We start from the raw sequence: 14,254 nt of genomic DNA on the forward strand, positions 1-14,254 counted from the left end.
GTTAAATCATACAATGTATATTTCCTGACCACAATGGAATGAAACTAGAAATCAATAACAGAGGGAGAAATGGAGGATTTATAAAAAATATGGAAATTAAACAACATATTCTTAAACAATCAATGGGTTAAAGAGAAAATCAGAAGTGAAATTAGGAAACAGCTTGAGGTGAATGAAAATACATCATAACAAAAATTATGGGATGCAGCAAAAGCAGTGCTGAAAGGGAAAGTTATAGCTCTAAATGCTTACCTTAAGAAAGAAGAAAGTCTTCAGAGACCCAACTTTAAAACTGGAAGAAATAGAAAAAGAGGAGCAAACAAAACCCAAAGTGAGCAGAAAGAAGGAAACAACAAAAAGTAGAGCTGAGATAAATGAAACAGAGAAAAAATGGAATCAACAAAATCAAAAGATAGTTCTTTGAAAGATCAACAAAATTGGCAAACCTTTACTTAGACTGACAAAGAAAAAAATAGAGAGACTACAAATAATGAAAATCAGAAATGAAAAGGAGGTGCATTCCTTCCAATCCCACTGAAGGAAAAGGAGTATAAGAGGATAATATGAACATCCTGTGCCAATAAATGATAACCTAGATGAAATGGACAACATTGGAAATTCCTCAGCATGATAAAGGGCACATATGAAAAGCCCACACTTAATATCTGATTTAATATGAAAAGCTGAAAGCTTTCCCTCTAAGAGCAGGAACAAGGCAAGGATGGCTACTTCACCACTGTTATTCAATATTGTACTGGAAGTTCTTGCCAGAAAAATTAGGTAAGAAAAATAAATTAAGAGCATCCAAATTGGAAAGAAAGACATAAACTTTCACCATTATCAGGTTATATGCTCTTAAATGCAAAAAAAAAAATCCTAAAACAGCCACAACAAAACTCCTAGAGCTAGTAAATAAATTCAGCCGAGTTGTGGGGTACAAGATCAACCCCCAAAAATCCACAATGTTCTTATAAACAAGCAATAAATAATCAGAACACGAAATCAAGAAAAAACTCCATTCACAATAACAACTAAAAGAATCAAATATCTAGGAACAGTTGTAACCAAGGATGTAAAGGACTTGTTCACAGAAAACTACAATACATTGCTAGAAGATATTAATGAAAACCTAAATAATTATACGGACATCCCATGTTCATGGATTGGAAGACTAGATATCATTAACATGTCAGTGCTATCTAAAGCAATTTATAGATCCAATGCAATTCAAATAAAAATTCCAACTTTCTTTGCAGAAATGGAAAAGCCAATCATCAAATGTAAATGGAAGGGCAAAGGGTGCCGAATAGCTAAAGGCAAATTGATTTAAAAAAATAACATTGGAGGACTCACTCCTTCTGATCTTAAAACTTATAATAAAGCCAAAGTAATCAAAATAGCATGATACTGGCAAAAGGACAGACATAGAGACCAATGGAATACAATTGAGAGCTCAGAAATCAACCCTAACAATTACGGCCAATTAATTTTGACAAGGTGGCAAAGACTACTCCATTGGGAAAGAATAGCCTCTTGAACAAATGGTACTGGGAAAACTGAATCTCCATTTGCATAGGAAAAAAAGAAGAAAGACTCTACCTCATACAAGACAAAATCAACTCAAAGTGAATCAAAGACCTAAATATAAGAGCCAGGACTATAAAAGTCCTAGAAGAAAATAAGAGCAAGCATCTTTAGTACCTTGTGTTAAGCAATGGTTGCTTAGACTTCGCTCCAAAAGCACAAGCAACAAAAGAAAAAATAGATAAATGGGACCTCATCAAAATCAAAGCTTTTATTCCTCCAATGACTTTATCATGAAAGTAAAAAGACAACCTACACAATGGTAGAAAATATTTGGAAACCACATATCCAAAATAGAATTAATATCCAGCATATATAAAGACATCATTCAATTTAACAAAAAGACAAACAATCCAATTTAAAAATAGGCAGAAGACTTGAACAGACATCTCTCTAAATAAGATATATAAATGGCCAGATGAAAATCTGCTTAACATCACTAGCCATCAGGGAACTAACTGCAAATCAAAGTCACAATGGGATGGGCAGGCCACGGTGGCTCAGCAGGCAGAGTTCTGGCCTGCCATGCTGGAGACCCAGGTTTGATTCCTGGTGCCTGCCCATGTTAAAAAAAAAAAAAAACATGGAAAAAAATCACCATGGGATAACATTTCGGTATAGCCGCTATTTAAAAAAAAAAAGAAAAAAAGAAACAGAAAATAAGAGTTGGAGAGGATGCAGAGAAATAGGAACGCTCATTCATTTTTGGTGGTGATGTAAAAGGGTATATCGGCTGTAGAAGATAGTTTGGTGGTTCCTCAGAAAGCTAAGTATAGAACTACCATATGAACCAGCCATCCCACTATTAGGTATATACCAAAAAATTGAAAGTAGTGACTTGAACATATATTTGTGCATTGATATTCAAGCAGCATTATTCATAATTGTCAAAAGATGGAAGCAACCCTAGTGCCCATCAACCAAGGAAAGGGTAAATAAAATTTGGTATATACATACAATAGAATATTATTCAGCCATAAAAAGGATTGAAGTTCTGATATATGCAACAGCATAAATGAACCTTGAAAGCAGACACAAAAAGACAAATATTGTGTGATTTCACTGATTTAAAATGATTATAATAAGCAAGCTCATAGAGTCAGAAACTAGAATATAGGTTCCCCAGCGATGGGTTGGAGATGGAGAATGAGAAGTTAAGGCTTACACTGTGCAGGATTTTTATTTAGAACGATGGAAATGTTTTGGTAACGGATGGTAACGGATGTTTTGGTAACGGTGATGGTAGCACAATGTTGTGAACACAATTAACAACACTGAAATATATATCTGAATGTGATTAAAGGGAGAAGTGTTGGATTGTACATTTGGTAACAGAATGAATATTTTTTTAAAAAATTCATGGAACTACACTGCACAGTGAACCAAAGGTTGAACCATGGACTTTAATTTACAGCACAATTACTAAAATGTGCTGTCACAGATTGGAGTAGCTGTTCCATACCAACGCAAGGTATTGGTGGTCGGGTGGTATCTGGGAATCTTAGTATTTCGTGCATGATTTTTCTGTAAACCCACAACTTCTCTAATAAAGGGGGAAAAAAAGAAAAAAATTTGCTAAAATCATGGCCACCCAAACCTATCCATTTTAGCAGGAGTTATAGCAGGTTGCTATTTCAATAAAGGGGATATAGATAGGACGGTCCTCTTCTATTTCCAATGTGAATGCATTTTTTTCAAACTTTTATATTCTATTCCTGGTAAAGACAAACTGAAAAGAAGTAGTATCCAATACTAGCACTTCCAACTTAGATGTCTGTTCAATTAAGGTAAGTGAGATAAAAAAACATTTAGGTATTTCCCAATCAGCCATGTCGATTGCGAAACAAAGCTATAGTGTCCAAGCTGTTTACACAACATAGTAACAAATAGCAGGTAATATCAGTGGGAATGCTTTGGGGATATAAGCAACAGAACCAAAGTCAAACTGCTTTAATGAAAAAAAAAATAAATTTAATATCTTACATAACAGTAAATCCAAAGCTGAGTTTGGTTTTCAGGATTGGTTAATTCAGCAGACCAATGATGTCAAGAGAGACCCAAGTTCTTTCCCTTCCCACTCTGCTGCCCACGCTGCCAGATGCCTCCTAAAATAGGGATCAAAATGATCAGATTATCACCAAACATCACAACATAAACAACAACAGGAGGAGAAAGATAAATGGTATCTTCTCTTGACCTTCTCTTAGGAACCAAATGTTTTTCTAGAAACCAGCTGGGAGACTAACCCTCATTGTTCCATGCCCACTTTTTAAACAAATTACTCTCAGCGGGGCATGTGATTACCCTTAGGCCAATCACACCAACACCTGGAGTGGGGGGTAGGGAGCCAAACTCTCCTGAGACACACAGCTGCAGTTAACCTAACGCCTAAATAACATCAAAGTTCTATTAGGAAGGAAGAAGAGAGAATGGAGGCTGAGTAAGCCATCAACAACCCAACTCACAGCATAACCAGCAGCGTCCACTATACGACAAATCTTCCATCTGTGGTCACCAGTTTCTTAAGACTCTCAGTTCCTGACCACAGAACCTTGGGGTTTTCTAACATACAGACATTGGAAGTCACAGAAGAAAAAGAAGAGAGGAAAGTAAGGTGCAACAAATGTGCTGGTATGCCCCTTTTCTTGTTCATTTGTTTCCAATAAACTCCCTACGTGGTGGTATATCAAGCATAGCAGATACGTAAAATAACAATAAGCACCCAATTAAAGGGTTTACTAATCCCCTGTATGATCCCTGCCCATATAATCTTCATCCACAGCTAGGGCACTTGATCCCCACCATCACCATTCCAATCTCTTATATGTACATCCCTGCCTCAGCCACTGAAACAATTCCTTTCAATAGTCAGGAAGAATTTAAGGACTGAAATTCAACAGCCCAAGTTCAATCAGTTGGCTTTCATGAGTTGTTGTCTGAACCCACACTAAGCATCAAGTCCTAAGTCAAAACAAGCAAGGCAGAAGACCTTGTAACTACTGGTTAAATGAACGAGCTTTGGAGCCAAGCAGATGTTGTTCAAAATCTAACTAATCATTTGTTTGGGCCCAGGCCGAGTCTGTGAATAGACAATACTACTGTAAGACCAAAAAACACACTAGGCACAGAAGTAAACATAGATTTATTAGGACTTCTGAACAGGAGAGGGTCCGTGGTATGACTGTCCAGAGAGGTGATGGTCTGCAAAGGGACAGGAGTGCAAGGGGTAATATGTATATGACTTTAGAACAAAGACATTCCATAAAGTATGAAGACATCAGGCCTCTAGTATAATCACTAAAGGGTCTTAAGACCTGATGTTGTACTAAGATTGATGTTAAAAACTAATATATAATCAGCGCTGTTTTACATTCATGATTACATTCTTCTCCCTCCGGGGAGAATGTTTTCTTTCTTGACCTTTGTCCTGGTTAAGAAGGCTGCTATGGGCTTGGGGGTTCATTTCCATTTAAGAGGGGTCTGTTCTCTGAGCTGCCACACCCTTATTTACCATCTGTGTGACACTGGACAAGTTTCTTAACCTCTCTTTGCCTCTGTAAAATTGGACATGATATTATGTCTTAGAATTGTTCTGATGATTAAATAATTTGTGACATGCTTATCACAAAGCCTGACCCATAGGAATAATTGATAAAACTTAGCTTTTCTTTCCACCAGGAAGACTTATTTGTGTTGATAAAGTCATCACATTGTAATTTCAAAGCGTAACTTACCCTCTTTACATATCACTAACTAAAGTTTGGGGTGGGGGGTTGTCTCCTGCAATAGCAATGTTTAATACATTTCTTGGGAACTTTTCCAAAAATTTGTACTTGGCTATTTCTCCATCCGTCTCCCATCTTGGTCTTATCCATCAAATTCATGTCTTTCTTCCCTAATGAGTTATCGCTATCTGAAAATGAGTCTTTAAATTATGAAATAACATATCTTAACCAATTACAGCTTATCGCACTAACAGAATGAATGAATTTCAGGATGTAAAAGCGTACTTATTAATTTAGATTATCATATCTTAATTGTATATGGCTCAACTTCACACTAAGATTAAACAAAGCTAAATTTTGGATTGTGGATATAACTGATCAGTAGAGAAATGAATGAGCAGAACTGTGCTTGATAATTCTAAACTTCTCAGCTATACATGCAGCCCTGAGTTCAAGTCACCATTGTTTCTCACCTGGACCATTTCAGCAGCTTTCAAACTGGTTGCCCTCACTTAGCTCCTGTCTCCCTATAGACTAGCTTTTATACAGCAGCCAGAACAGTCTTTTAAAAATGGATATTAGAGGCAGGCCACAGTGGCTCAGCAGGCAGAGTTCTTGCCTGTCATGCCAGAGACCCAGATTCGATTCCTGGTGCCTGCTCATACAAAAAAAAAAAAGAATATTAGGTTATGTCCCCCCCACTGTTCAACACCCTCTAGTGCCTTCGATGTTGCCACTGTGGACAACAGACCCAGCCCCAGCTCTCCCAGGTTCATGTCCCACCAGTGTCCCCACCCTCCTTTCTCAGCAGCCACACTCATTCTTTAACATACCAAGCTCTTCCCTCTGCATTACCCTCTTACATACTGATCCCTCCATCCAGAAGCTTTTCCCAAGATTGTCCCAAACCAACTGTCTTGTCATCACAGTCTGCTCAATTGTCACCCACTGAGGTACACTGGGTCCAACTACCTTACCTAAAACAGGACTCTCAACTCCAACATTTTGTCCTGCTTTATTTATCTTCTTACCGTTACAGTTTGACCTGGCATTTTGTCATTGTTTGTCCCTTCCACTGGAATGTAAGCTCCACGAAGGTAAATGCTTTTCCATCTTACACACCTCCCTATCCCCAGCTCCTAGCATAGTACCCACCATATGACAGATATTCAGTTAGTGCATTTATAGCATGGTAGTCAAAGTTGACTACAATACAATGACCAATATCTGTGGATGCGTTCAGAGACAATGGAAAGCATACTTTATTGATAAAGTATTTTTTATTTTTGCAATAAATTTACTTTATTGCAAAGTAAATTTTTGTTGATCTAGATAATGTTGTTATCATTCCTACAGCCTCCTCAGGAGTGTCACCCAAAATTTTGATATTTGAACAAGCACAAAGCATTTCTAAATTGGTCTACAATGCGAAGAAATCATTAACAAATATAAAAAAATCTGACACACTGTGAATGAATATACATTAAATATGCTTTGCCTTTGCACTAACTTCATATTTTTAAAATATACCTTTTATACATTCAAGAGAATAACCTAACCTATGGAATCAAGTGATCATTAGTGACAACAGTGAAAATCAGAGAAATGCTCAGGTTATAAGATTTATGAATGCTTCCAAGTCGTGGAAAGGAAAAATGCCAGCCTTCAATTCATAGCTTTCCAGTAAAAGGATATAAAACAGCACTGTAATTATGCTCAGCAAATGTTGTGCTAATAGTTTTGCCATTGCATATGAATTCAGTCTGATGGGCGGAGCACAGAGGAGAATTGATATATTTCCATATTCAGTAGTATCAGTTCATAGGGAAAGTTAAGATATGTTCTGCTATACTGCAGAAACTCCCAAAGTCAATTACCAATGAGAGGAAAAACCCTGGTCTTCATAGCCAGATCATATCATAAGTGACAGATGCCTTCCAACTATTCACCATTCTTGATTCAAACTGCTTTCCTTCCTTGTCTATCCATAATTTACAAGAGCACAATCCAAAACTTTTCATTATAGATACTCCATGAAAAATTAGAAGCATGTTAATAATAATTCACTCTCTGACTGATAAAATAAATAAAGGAGAAAAGAGTCATTAATAAGTTATGCTTTTTGGAAGTTATTTTGCAAATAAGTAAGTTTCTTGGAAAGTTGGTCTTTTTTTCTTTTGCATTAGACATCACCTGTGTTGGGACAATAATTTTGTCTTCTCAAGCTGGACTTAGTTGAGTAATGTCTCTACATTGCCCCAGAGAGAGGAACCTTCCACAGGTACTGGCACAGTATTCTTGTTTCCATGTTCAAAGGATACTTTCACTTTCAAAGTGATACTTCACTGCCATGGACAGGTCACATTCTTGTTTCAGTTCTCACTCTCATCAAACTCCTGGTAAAGATCTTTCTTTGAAATGGCTCCCCTAGAACAACTATAACCTAAAAAGACAGTTAATACCAGCAAAGAGTAAAACAACATGACAGAGAAAACGAAGAAATAGGCATTGTCATATGGTTTGGATTTTTGAATTTTTTTCTCTTCTGTAGTGTTTTTTTTTTTTACTTCATTTTCCAGTTTGCTTTCCAGTAGTTGAAAAACACTGAGAGATGAGAGAATCTAATGCTCTAGATTTACGCTGTAGCTTTCCTCAAGAATAAAAAAGAATGAGGGAGGTTCAAGTGAAGATCAGCTAATGGCCTGTTCATTTCCTCCTTTATAAGGAAGGCTCTTCCCTACTCAACTGAATTCGAGCTACCTGACTAAATTAGCCCTAAATGCCTTGCAAAGAAAACTCGTTTCTTAAACTGAAACTAAAATGTTCAGTACAACTTTAAATACAACAAGTTTTAATATTCGGACCTACAGGCTTGACTTCACATTGTTTTTTCCAAGAAACATAAAATGACATTAAAAAGAAGTGGTTTCACATATACTATTTTCAAACACAAATCGAAATCATATCTCTCATTTCATATATTTGCCCTTGAAAAAATAAGAGAGAGAAAAGCAAACTCTAAAACCTGCCGAATTGACACAAAACTTAATATTTTCATTTCAATTTCCAACCAAGGGCATATTCTAACTCTATTTGGAAGAAAAGGAAATTCATAAATTTCTCAGAAAATGTAATCCTTAAAGGTCCTAGGCAAGTAAAGAGTGCAGGAAATTTTCTTTTTGGCTTAGTTTGTCCTAGATCAGGTCACCCCTGCTCAATATCAGTGACCTGGTCTCCAGTGGATTCTAACTTTCTTTTGTGTTTTACCAGCAAAGCCATTCTAAAGTAAACTGTTGTTTTACAAAGTAGTGAAACACTATCTCAGCTGCAAACATGCTCAAACACACACAAACCCTCCATCTCGGAGCAAACGACAATCCCAGCTGTTTCTGCCTCTGATCTGAATTCTAGTGCCCAAGCACGCCCTCTTTGAAGTGGAGAGCTCCTCTGCTGACCTGCATTTTGCTAACTTTGTGCTGTTTCTCTAAGGCTGACCCTTGAACTGATTGTCTGATGACTAATTCACATGCTAAGATCGCAGTATATCAGTATCACTGACCTGCCTGCATTTGTCATTAAGGGTTTGTAGTAAAACAGAAAGATGAAAGAGAAAGGTGTAATATTAGACCAGCAGCCAAACATCTTATGAGTGCATTTTGAAAATACAACTTATAAGAGAAATAAGCAACTCATTTTAAATAAATCTTTCAAGTACCGTAGAAGGGCTATATATTTTTGTTTATAACTTCCCTAGCTTTCTTCAGTTTCTTTCCAATCTGTAGGCAACTGCTGCAAGTCTATCTTATACACAACTATCACTGCTATGTAAGTTTCAAAACTGTATAAGAAAAATGAGCAGATTAATTCTTCAAACATGTCTGCATCTGGAAACTTACCTATACTTCCGCAATCACTGCCATCTCCAAAGGCTTCTAACAGAAATTAAATAAAAGCCTGTAGGTGGATGCCTCCTAACAATAAAGCTAAGGGATTTGTTCATTCAATTGCCTATCTTTGTGAGTTCTTAAAGAAATCTTTTATCTTACCCAAATACGCAGAAGATGCAAAATCTAATTTTTTTAACTTCTCATCTCAAAAAATAATTTCATTAAGCATGATTTTATCCCCAAGATTGATGTTTTACTAACACTGTAAAAGCTAGCCTGTTCGGACATCTTGGCAAATGCCGCAAAGAAATTCTTTAAAGAAATAGTGAGGCCTTTAAATGTGGATAATGGATCTTTGAACAAGACTCTAAATACCCATTTCCATTGGCTGGTCCAACTCTTTTAAAGAAATACATAACGAGAAGTCAAATAAAAGGGGTGGGGCAAAAGGAGAAGATTAAAAAGGGAATAAAAGATTAAAAGAGAAAAATAATATAAGGAAAATTCAAAAGGAAAAAAGATCAAAAAGGGGATTAACCATGTTACTTGTTGTTTTTCAGAAATTAAAAAAGTATGGAGGATAAGGAATTTGTTTCCTTTTGGCCCGAGAAAAAAAATGCCAATTATGGTAGCTAAACTGCCCGGATCATATATCAGCATGCTTTGGAAATGTGAGAAATGGATGGGAAATATAAACACAGAGCAATAGCTTACAGTTATGTTATGAATTAAGCCAGAAAAATATCAAGATTTAGTCACTGAATAAGCTGCCAAGGTTAATTTTCCCTGATGATCTTGAGCAAGCTCAGAGTAGAAGCGATAGCACTGTAGTTGCATGTTTTGTGCAGTCCTCCCACTGCTTTCTAGAATCCAATTCTTCATTTTCTCATGGGGTAAATAAACAAAAAAAAACTCCAACTAAGAGAACACGGTCAACAGTATTGAGGTCAGTAAACTCACTTTCAGTTCTTGATGTTTATTTGATCAGTCCAGGTTCTGGGGTTAGGTCTCTGATGTAGTAAAACCAGGTAGCCAGCATTGCCATGGAGAGTCATTGTATCATGTCATAATACACAAAGACTTCTTCACTTTTTTAAATTATACCAATTTGGTATCAAGAATTAGTCATTTTAAGTTCACTTTAAAGAGCAGAAAGTTTGATGAAATTAATTTTGCATACCTCAAAATGGGGCATATATTTTATCACTTTTGGAAGCATGTCAGTCTATTTAGTTTGGCTTACTCCTGGTGAATTTATAGCAATTTTTCCTTAGGGTTTCTCTGGTGCACATATCTCCTTTGGTTTTGGTTTTGGTTGTGTGTGTGTATGTGTGTGTGTGCACATGTCTCAACTCCAGTTAACCTAAAACTAAAGTTGCTTTTTCAACCGCAGGTGTTTTTATTGCCATATTTATGGCTCAAAAAGTAATAAGATTAAAAAGCTTTGGGGAAAAAAGAAAAGCTTAGGAGGCCTAAAAGATAAATTAGGGAAACAGCAAGTCATGAAAGAGAAACCAGAATGAAGAAAAAAATTAGAAAGTTGTTATACTGCACTGATCCCAAATCAATTCTAGTAAATATACAAATTTAAATTCTAAATTCTTTGGTGGAATCCTATAAAAATTGCTTATGTCATTTAGGTAATCTAATGACATATTTAACATACTGTTTGTTAACCATTCAGGGGTGCACATACTAGCAAAGCAATTGAATGGATCTTTGAATAGCACTCAGCAGCATCTCATTTTTCCCCTCCTCTTTTATCAATTAGGTAACATTTTTCCCAAATCCCAAGTACCTTTAGTTTTATTCAAATTTCCCTTAATGAAGGTGGCACTGAATATAATCCAGAAAAGCGTATGAATTTTATATTCATTGCCCCCTTGTCATTGGTCAAAAGGAGCAGACTATCCACTCCTGAGGTCAGGCCGCTATAAACAAACAACTTAGCTCGGGAACCACAATAGCTACTTCACCTCCTGCTGTCCCGTCCTGTGTACACTTTCGTGGAATGGTTGGGGGTGGAAGGCAATATGGCCAAACACTAAGGGAAGAAGGACGCTAGGTCACTGAGGGGGGTGGGGATGGAAAGCACACTAAAAATAGTTACTCAACACAGCAGTGCACTTCTGGGAATCTCTTTTAAGGAAATAAAAATGCAAACATGGAAATCCTTCCATGGATTTATTTTGTATATACAGAAGTGTTTGCGACGGTATTTTGTGTAGCAGGAAAAATCTGTGTGTCCATTCATTTAGGAAATGGTATAATGAATTATGACAAAGCCGCCTTCTGGAATATTACGTTGCAGGATATTCATGATCAGTTGTTGAGTGAAAACATAAAGCACAAGATAGTGTACTAAAAAAAAAAAACACTCCACATATGCAAATATGTTTGATTATGTTTATATGAGCATAAGGGGTGTGTGGAAGGATGCTATTAATATTGGAAGACTGGAAGGAGAGGTGCAGACTTTTAACTTTTTACCTGCATGCCTCCTTCTGGTTTGGTTATAAAAAGTATAAAATTATTTTTACATTTTTTTTAATCCAAGAAAAAACATAAGGAGAAAAATATAAGGAGAAGTTTTTGCACCCTCTCCATTTTTGTGGAATCCTTTGTTCTTTAATTTAATTTTTTGAACTGACATTTAGGCCTCTGAAGATGACATAGAGGAATCAGGCCTGGGTGGAGAGTATTTTCCGAGTAAGCAACAGAAATTGACATTGCGGAATATCTGGAAGATGAATGGCTCAGGAAGAAGAAACAGCAAGTGCAAAGTCCCTGAGGTAGAGTGTGCTTAGAACGTTAAAAAAGTAAGGAGGCAAGGGTGGGTAAAGCTGAGTGAAGGAGAGGATTAGACCAAAAGCGTTCGGAAAGGAACCAGAGGCCAGTTTATGAAAGGCAGAGTTTCTCAATGTTTTAACTACAATGCAAAGAGCACTTTACATTACAAAGCAGTGCATGCCTGTGCACACACACACACAAGCAGATGACAAATCAGTCTGAAAAACACTGATGAATTTTATTTTAAGTGTGAGAAAAAAAAAACATTAGAAGTAGCGTTAAAGATTTGACCTACATTTCAAAGAATTGCTTTGTGGAAAATAGCCTGAAAGTGGGGTGGCAAATGTAATAGCAAAAATTCCATTGAAGGAGTATTGAGGTAGTAGGCTAGGTGAAAAAGGATGGTGGCTAGAGAGGATGAGAGCAGCAGAAGTAGTGAGAGGAGATTGGTTTCAGGACCTACTTTGAATGCAAAGTCACAAGAATGGCTGATAATTTCCATATGGAGTGTAAAAGGAAGAGTTTAGAGTGACTCCAAATTTGGGGTCACCATCAACTGGGTGAATGATGATGCCATTTACCTACTTGGGGAACAATATGGCAGAAGCATATTGTAACAGAGAGCGGATGTAAAGCTCTATCTAGGACATGTTAAATTTGAGTTTCCTATTAAACACCCAGCTGGAGACATTGTATGCCCCCTTTTAAAGTTAGAAGAGCTGTGTGACTTGCTTTGTCCAATGACACAGGAGGACAGATGAAGCATGTCACTCTGGTGGAGATGTAAATTTGGGCAATATAATCATCTGGATGGCTAGTAAAGTGATAGAACAAAAGCAAAGTTTTCAGGAGAGTATGTTTCAAACTGGGGGTCTTGATCCATTAATGGGTGGTAAAGTTGATGTAAGGGGTTGTGCTGGTTTGAAAGGATATATGCCCCCTAAGAAAAGCCATGTTTCAATATAAATCGCATTTCATAAAGGTAGAATAATCTCTATTCAATACTGTATGTTTGAAACTGTAATGAGATCATCTCCCTGGAGATGTGATTTAGTCAAGAATGGTTGTTAAATTGGATTAGGTGATGACATGTCTCCACCCATTTGGGTAGGTCTTGATTGGTTTATTGGAGTCCTATAAAACAGGAAATATTTTGGAGAATGAGAGATTCAGAGAGAGCAGAGAATGCTGCAACACCACAAAGCAGAGAGTCCACAAGCCAGTGACCGTTGGAGATGAAGAAGGAGAACGCCTCCCAGGAGCTTCATGAAACCGGAAGCCATGAGAGGAAGCTAGCAGATGATGCTGTATTCGCCACATGCCCTTCCATCTGAGAGAGTAACTCTGACTGTGTTCGCCATGTGCCTTCTCACTTGAGAGAGAAACCCTGAACTGCATCGGCCTTCTTGAACCAAGGTATCTTTCCCTGGATGCCTTTGATTGGACATTTCTATAGACTTGTTTTAATTGGGACATTTTCTCAGCCTTAGAACTGTAAACTAGCAACTCATTAAATTCCTCTTGTTAAAAGCCATTCCATTTCTGGTATATTGCATTCCAGCAGCTAGCAAACTAGAAAAGGCGTTGTGACCAAAATTCTTTCCATTTGAGTTGATGAAAAAGTTTGGGTAATGGACGGTGGTGATGGACACAATATTGTGAATGTGATGCCGCTGAATTGAACCTCTGAAAGTGAGTGAAGTTGGGGGGGGGGGGGGTTGAGTTGTGTAATCGTGACCACAGTAAAAGATCAAAAAATGAAATGAAGTGAAAAGAGTAGAGTAGAATAAGATAGAACAGAATAGAATAGAAAACACCAAAGGGGACCACATGTTTACTTAACGTAAAAAATACTGTAGCCAATTATGATGAGCCATGTGAGAAAGTGAAGGAGATGTGATGAATATGTGGTATTGGTAAATAACATTTGATCTTTTGCTCACCTGTGTCTAATTTGACTTTCTGGTAGATGATGGTTTCACCGTTAATAGGATTGTTGATGTCGTAAATATCTTCAGTAAGGCATAGGCAGTAAAAGTAAATTGATAGAGAATAAATAAATAAATAAAAGTCAATCGATAGGAAAAAATTCCTAGGTCACAAGCTCATTCCAGACTTTTCCCTTTTCTTCCTTGTTCTCTTTCCTTATGGCAGTTTATAACCTGTAGGATGTCCATAATACTAAAAGGACTACAGGCCCACTGTGATCAGTCCTACCACTGTTATTTTTATGGGTACTGAAAGATCTTGATGATGGTGACAATTTGC

At 37.0% G+C, this 14,254-nt stretch overlaps 1 long non-coding RNA gene across 5 annotated transcripts in view; it reads right to left on the reverse strand.

Moving 5' to 3' along the window:
• The window catches only part of LOC143676576 (uncharacterized), a 45,718-nt gene extending 35,497 nt beyond the window's left edge, over nucleotides 1-10,221 (reverse strand). For 4 of the 5 annotated variants that reach the window (XR_013172198.1, XR_013172195.1, XR_013172197.1 and 1 more), the window contains exons 1-3: nucleotides 10,157-10,221; nucleotides 7,503-7,752; nucleotides 5,783-5,964 (exon numbers count right to left, since the gene is read on the reverse strand). This is a non-coding gene — a long non-coding RNA (uncharacterized LOC143676576). The remainder of the gene's footprint in view (nucleotides 1-5,782; nucleotides 5,965-7,502; nucleotides 7,753-10,156) is intronic. The other variant, XR_013172199.1, reaches the window with a different exon arrangement.
• Nucleotides 10,222-14,254: the final 4,033 nt, after the last annotated feature.

This window comes from Tamandua tetradactyla, chromosome 3 (genome assembly GCF_023851605.1).
Source record: "Tamandua tetradactyla isolate mTamTet1 chromosome 3, mTamTet1.pri, whole genome shotgun sequence".
Classification (NCBI taxonomy): Eukaryota; Metazoa; Chordata; class Mammalia; order Pilosa; family Myrmecophagidae; genus Tamandua; species Tamandua tetradactyla.